Source organism: Lathamus discolor, chromosome 12 (assembly GCF_037157495.1).
Source record: "Lathamus discolor isolate bLatDis1 chromosome 12, bLatDis1.hap1, whole genome shotgun sequence".
In the NCBI taxonomy this organism is placed as follows: Eukaryota; Metazoa; Chordata; class Aves; order Psittaciformes; family Psittacidae; genus Lathamus; species Lathamus discolor.
Window position 1 is genome coordinate 14,906,353 of NC_088895.1, and position 7,312 is coordinate 14,913,664.

At 48.6% G+C, this 7,312-nt stretch overlaps 1 long non-coding RNA gene across 2 annotated transcripts; it reads right to left on the bottom strand.

The window, feature by feature from the left end:
- Positions 1 to 260: 260 nt before the first annotated feature.
- Positions 261 to 6,731, bottom strand: LOC136020775 (uncharacterized). 2 transcript variants are annotated; one of them, XR_010615479.1, is made up of 4 exons: positions 6,327 to 6,731; positions 6,052 to 6,117; positions 3,905 to 4,114; positions 261 to 3,809 (listed from the first exon to the last, which is right to left on the bottom strand). It is a non-coding gene; the product is annotated as an uncharacterized LOC136020775 (long non-coding RNA). The 2 variants fall into 2 exon arrangements; XR_010615478.1 differs by having other exon boundaries at positions 3,905 to 4,103; positions 6,327 to 6,730.
- Between the last annotated feature and the right edge of the window lie 581 nt (positions 6,732 to 7,312).

Consider the following 7,312-nt stretch of genomic DNA (forward strand, 5'->3'; position numbering starts at 1 on the left):
TCATGGAAGATTCGGAATCTGCCTGTTCCTTGAGCAGAGCCAGCACAGTCCCCCTGTAAGAGCAGAATAATACCATGAAGGAGAGAGCAGTTAGAAGGATGGAGACATCCACAGTGATCATCAGGTGCTTCTGGGCAAGCGCTAACCCTCCTCTCTCCTCCGTTCTGGTCCTTCCCAGGACCAGCAGCATGCTCCTTCCCCAGAGGGCTTTTCTGCTGCTCCACTCTGGGCTGAGGCTATGCTGCCTGCCAGGGGCAAATTTTAAGGCTGGAAGTTCCACACTGTAACACACCAGCAGCTGAGATGAGTGAAGCGGTAAGGTCCTCCACCAGACCAGCACTGTACAGGCTCCATTACTATCCGATAACATTTCTGAACATTCATGATTTGTTAATGTTGTTAACGTTTGCAAACGTTCACTATTTATATGCATTCACTGTTTGTTACTGTCTAAGAGTGCTCTGGACTAAACACGTGCCGGGGCCATGGACCTCCTATGTCCTTCTCAGCCTTCAGCACAGATCTGGGGAGCCCTAGGATGGGACCAGCACCATGGGAGCACTTCGGTCCAAACGGTCACTCTCACCCAGCCGAACAGAAGGAAACCCTCAATCGTACCGAGTGGTGAAAAGCCCATTTTACAAAACATTTTTACTTTCAGTCTTTGGGTTCTGGTCATCCTGGGAAGCAGGGAAAGGCATTATTTAAATAGTTGTAGCTGCAGGGGATCATTTTCTAAATTAACAATAGTAATTGCCTCTGCCAAATCGAGAGTTGAGGGGATTCATTTCTTTCAGCCCTCAAGACAATAGCACGATTCGGGGTTTCATATTGCAAGCTCTGAAAACCAAATGGTGATGTTTTAAAAAAATAATAATGCAAACGGCCCCAATTGCTGAGCTGGACCCTGCTCCCGCCACCGCCGGGCCCGGGGACCTCGCGCCCGGCAAAGGCTGCTCAGCAAAAAAATCCTTTTTAACAGAATGAATGCATCATACATAAAACATCGCGGAGCGCACAATTAGTAAGCAAATGTAAGAGTTCAGCTCAGTTCATAATTATTCAGCAAACCTATTCAGAATTATTTTTTTCTCCCTGCAGCAATCAACTGTGTGGGCTCATTACCACTGAGGATCTAAGGAAGAAACCACCACATAAACTGCACAAAACAAGCCCAGATGCTGGAAATGCTTCAGCCCAGCTCGCCATTAGCAAAGGGCCTTTTAAACCCCGTCCATCGAGCAAAACCACATCTTACTTCTCTGTGGTGTTTATACCCCTGCTCCATAAAGACACCATTTCATTAATATGTCAGGCCTCAGGTATATAAATTTGAGCTCCTAAATAACCTCTGCAGTGCTGGGGAGTGCAGCCATCCTGAACAACACAAAAAAGCCTTCGGTTGCCACTACCAGTCGCACAGCTGCCGAGGTGGCGAGTCCTGTCTTCAGAGCGCGGGCTCCCACCAGATTCCTTGCAGAAAAGCCAGTGGGTTTTTCCTGGCAGCGATTTTCAGTGAACGGAATCTGAACATTCTGAAGGACAGGCTCCCAAGTCTGGTGGCTGACATTATGGGGAAGGTGCTCAGCATTCCTGCCTGGAAGAGTTCAGGAAGCTATCGCCTCTTCTCCCTCCCAAAACTACGGCAGACACAGCGGCCGGACTAACTCAGAAGGCAAATCTGCAACACCATCACATGAGCTGGACAGTGCAGTGAGATCAGATGGTCCTCCCGAGGACAAGGTGTCTATTTGCTTGCTCCTGCTCGGTTCCTGAGAACGGTGCAGAGCTTTGGTTGTGGAACTGCTCTGCCCTGGCAGGGTGCAGGCCCCTGGGATCTGACCTGCTGCACTGCTTCTTGTCCTTCCCCATGTGAGTGGCTGGGGGTGGCTGTCTCATAACTGAGACTGAAGACAATTTCACCTGTAAAACCAATTAGTGCCCAGACGAGGTCACCGTACTGATGTAAATATTCCCCTCTCAGTCTTGCCAACAATGTCCTGGAAATTTCTGGAAACTTTGAAGCAAATTCCTTCAGGCACTCGACTGCTTCCCACTTCGAAAAAATGCATGACTGAATAATAAGAGTTAAGGCACTAAAACTATTGCAGTTGTGTCCCGCAGAGACCAGCAGTGGTTTCAGAGCTTGGCCCTTCACAAGGGTTTTCCTGGTTGCTCTTCTGCAAGGCTGGTTGCCTGGTTCACTTCCTTTACAACCCTGAAGCTGTGTATTTTCCTGTTTGGGTTTCCAGGTGCCTCAGTATAGATCACGGTATGTCCACAATACCGGTATGCTTTTCCATTGCTGCAAAGAGCATCTTTGTATCACGTGAGTATACTGGGTCCCACTTACGTCAGTTCAGTGGAAACCCTTAGGGCATACGCAGCACTCAGGTGTACACATGGAACACACTGATCTTTTTCTAATTTAGATCACAAAACCCAAGATAGTGCTAAAGTAACACCACACTGGATTGTCCAGCTAGGGAAACTGCTAGGAAATGCTAAAGCAAATTTTCCTATCTATAACAGCTGTATGACAATATACTTCCTGGGCTTTTTTCTCCCCTTCAAATTCCCATCTCTAAAACACACACTGTAGGGTTACACATGGAAGGGGTGTGTGGCAGAAATTGGGTCATATTTGCAGCACAAAAGAATTAGTTGGGCTGCAGGAACAGTAGAAGTTTTGTATTTCCTAAAATAACTCTGTGAAGCCTAAATAAAAGAAGTTCCTCTGTCAGGATAATCTGCATTTAACTCTCCTTGGCATTTTATGAGGGGGTTTGTATGACTGACTTTGTTCTGTTGTTTTCTTAAACCTGAACCAGGTGGGAATTCAGGTAAGTGTGGTGGAGCAGGAACCATCTTTGAGCACTGGGAAGTCTGGCTCCCAGCGGGCAATGCCAGCAAACCACTAGTGTTAATTCATTTTTCTTCATCTTATAAATTAAACTATTGCAAAAGGAGAGAACCAGGGGCTATTTTGTAGAGTCCCGACGACTTCATTTTCCCTCAGTGTTAGCTTCATGAGAGCATTCATTCACCTTAGCACTTCCTTTCTACATCCTGATGTCCTGTGACATCCACGAGCAGCGTTTCCAAGTCCTTCCCAGCACTTGAAGCCTCCAGGCAAGCAGATACTCCTGTATTTATTATTGGTCATGGTACCTCACAAGATTTACAGAGAGACTCACGTTTCTGAGCAATTGGTGAACCTTGGCTCATAGTCCCGATTTGTCAAGTTCAAAACCCAGTGCCTCTGCCCGTGGGAACTGGTGAAGTGCATCCCGAAGGCAGCACTGCTGGGTCTGGCAGCATCCGGGGTGCAGTGCTGAACCCCACAGCCAAAGGTGCCCGTGCACCTCTGCCTGGGATCCCAGCTCCTCTCTTGGTCTTCTCACAGGGCTGGATTTCACCCACAGAGGTTGCCGTTTGCTTTTCCAACAGGAATCACACCAGTGATGGGTACAGGCTGCAGCCCCCCGTACCCCAGCACAGCGCTGGCTGCTGACACTCCTACTACAAACACCCTCTGGTTCCCCACCACAAGCACAAAGGGTTAAACACCTCCTGCCACCGTAACCCAGCTTCTCCATCGCATGGCCCCTCAACATCTCCTACAAAAGCCTGATTTAATCCTGGCTGCAGACGACTCACATTGTACTCACAGACTTCTAGCGATGTCAGGCTATCGGGTTTCCAACTAATATCCAAGGCACAGCCCAAGCCCGGAGCAGGAACAAAGGCTTCTTTGTTACTGGGGAAAAAAATCCCCCGAAGATATGAGCAGTGCAGTAGAGTTCAAACTGTTAAATGATTCAAATATTATTTAATGAATACATTTGAAATGAGGTCTCACAACCTAGAACACTTTTTAGATCATCATTTACAAAGAGCCCACCTCTTCGTTTACTTCTGTATGAAGTTGCTGCTTTCAGGTTTTCATCATTGCCATTCTCCTTCCAGGCTGTTGCAGGCACTTCACTTGCTGGAGTAGCTCTGTTCTTTTTGTGATTGGGTTTAGCTGGTGACTACTGGATCTTATTCATAAGTCCTCAGAATCACATCCACATTATTTACCTTGGATGGCATTTCTGTGGCTGTAAAAGACCTGGGAGACAGAGAGCATGTAGCAGAAGCACCAGCTCTAGGTGCTGTTCTACAGGGTGCTAAAAGCAAGCTTTTAAAATTAGGAAATTTGTTAAATTAGATTCTCAAGATTTTAACTAGGATTGGAGCAGCTCTGCAAAGGTCAAATCCAACAGATACTCTGAGTTCTTGTTCAAGTCTTGGATGTGCAAATCTAAACCAGAAAGCTGGGTAATTTTAGAGAGAAAAAACGGAATTAAAGGAACAAGATCAAAACCAAACCGTGTCTGAGCTGGGGCGCGAGGTTCCAAGATTAAACCTGACTTTTCTGTGCTACAGCAGCACGAATCCCAGGGCTGTGCGAGGCGCAGCGGGCAGCACGGTGCCCATGCGGGCTGGGGTGGGTGTCTGGGAAAGCCAGCACACCCAAGCAAAGTGGGGAAAAGAGCAACGGAGCAGAGGAAGCACAGGAACGATGTCAGAGCAGGCAGGAGAGCGAGGACCAAACAAGGCACAGTGCAAAAGCAGAACTACTTCCAGCTCCTGTCAGCAGAGTGCATCGCAAAGCAGAACATCAAAGACACAACACCCCTGTGCCCTGGCACAGCAAAACCACCTCGGCTCCATTGCGGGGGGGTTTATACATTCACACAGCCATTTCAGGTACATCCCTATGGAGGGAAGGGGAGGAACACCAGGACCATAACCCACTATGGCTGCATGTACTCGATCTATCGGAATTTCACTCAAGCCAAGCTGAGCTTGCCCTCAGGTAGGCAGCACCGCAGATGGAAGTCACCGAATATACGTCTCCAACACCAGATAAAACATCCCCATGGGCTCAGTGCCTGGGTGACAGGCACAGCAGTCACTCTCCTCTGGATCATCTCCTTTTCATTTTCCACAAAGGACTTCTCATGTAAAGGAACAGTCTCCTGGCTTTGGGAAGCTCCTTTAAAACTGTTTATTTCCAGCCTAAGCATGGATGAGGCTGAGCCCAACCTTGCAGGACAACACTGTATGCTTGACAACTGGGGCTGGCATAGGAACACTGTAAAAAGGAATAGGAGGGCTTGAACTGTCATAACCCATCATCATTTGCTAAAGCTAATGTTAAATTTGGGAGACACCATTATCTACAAATATATGGAAAGTGAAAATAAATGCCTGCTTTAGCCAACTGCCCAACACAAATAGTGCACAATAGAGCAAAAGGCAGCACAGATAAGACTGAATTTGGAGACTGTGGAACAAACCCTCGTTTCCCCTCATCAAGCAGAGGCTGCAGAGTTACAGCCCACATCTTGTTTTGTCAGCCCTAACTTTGGAGGCGCTGGAGCCTGTCCCTGCAACATACCTGCTCCTGAAGCCTACACCTGAAAGGGGTTTTAAATGTTTTCTAGCTATTCGAAACATAGCATGCGCAGTGAGCAGGTATTTCGTGGTTACAATTTAAACGCTGTCAAGATTAGCATTCACTCAATTACTGCATCTCCTTTGCACATCTATTGTGCTAAAAGTCTATGGTGCAGACCCACAGTAGGAAAAGCCTGACTTCTGCCTGCTCTGACCTCTGATACAGACACAGGCAGTGGGAAGTTACAACAGAAAACTAAGGGCAGACACTGTGCTCATACCTGTAACTTAGGGAAAAACACGTGAAAGAGAGAAACACAGTGAGTAACGTCCCTGAAGGGTGCTCTAGACACAAACACACCCCCTGCTTTCATGAGTCTCTGTCAGCAAATACATTGCACCCAATTCTAAGAGTTTCTTCTTAAAAAAAATACAAAAGGCAGGTTTCCCCTTTCAGAAGGAATGTTAATGCCAACGGGAAGTCAGAACAAACAGATAATGCTTGTTTACCTGCGAGAGATGCATCGAATCCCGAGACACTCAAACATATCTGTCACGTATGACAGTTTCAGCAGTCATATTAGGAAATTGCTTAATGCTTACCTTGACGTCTTACTTCCTTCGTTTGCTGGAAACCCCTGGAATACATCACACTCATTCCTGCCTCCACTGGAGCAACAGAAAAAAGGGGTTTTACATAAAGAGAAAAGCATAAATTGCAGGAAATATTGTAAATATTGATTCTGCCACCAAGGGCTTTACATTAGAGACTGATTGCTGGTATGGAGCTTCAGGAATCAGATCTTTAAAAAGAAAGGATGCATTAAAGTGCATGACAAAATGAAGACAGCCTGCAGAAGCTCCTGGGAGCAACCCACCACTGCATGCTGCTGCTCCCAAGCAGCTCCAACTGGAAATCTGACTTTGCTTCTGCTCCCTCAGCCATCTGTATTTTAAGGCACAAGCAATCAGCAAACATTGCACCCCAGTAATGTGGGCTACAGATCCCGAGGAAAAGCTTCTGCTGATGGGTTTCAGGTGAGCAGAGACCATTCTGGTTTCCTCCTACCACCCTATTCCAGCTGCAGTCGTCAGCGTGTTACAGAGGGGCTGGGGAGGGAGATGCTGTAGGAGCCACGGGACCAGGATGAAGTTCAAGTTGTCCATGAGTGATATTCAGTAAAAATGTTGCTCTTTTCAGCCAGTTGCCCACCGCTGCTGGGTCTGGAGCACACCGCGTGTAACGGGGTGCTTTGTGTGGCAGAGGTTCTGGCGCCGCAGGAACAAGGCCAGGACAACCCTGTCCCCACGAGCAGGGGTTGCCAGGGAGCACGGGGAGCTGCAGACCCATGGGGCTCCGCAGCTGCAGCGCTGCCGTGAGCGCTGTGGTTACACAGCACGAGCGAGTGAACCCGGGTGGCATCTGCCCAGGAGGAAGGCAGGAAGGGGGGGTCACCTCTGCCGAACAGCAGGGGTGCTTGAAGAGGAAGTGCTATTGAAGATCTCATGAACATTGCATACCCGGTAATTCGAGGGATAAACAGCCACAGAGCGCGACAGGCTTCACCTTCATGTACCACAGACTCGATAGGGAAGAGCGAATAGAAGCCACTGGAACCTTCAGCTGAGTAAAACAGAGTTTTAACATTGCGAGGCTTCCCCAGGCACCCCCTGGGCCCGAACCCTCCCGTGCCTCCCTGGAGGGGAACACCCAAAGCGGGCATTGTTTGCCACGTTCAACGCTCCCTACCGGGCGGTCGATTTAACGGCGCACGGGACGGCAGCGGCTCCGCCGCCGGGAGCGCCTCCTCTCCGCCACGCGGAGCGGGAGCCGCCGGGAGCCGGAGGCGCAGGAGGCAACAGC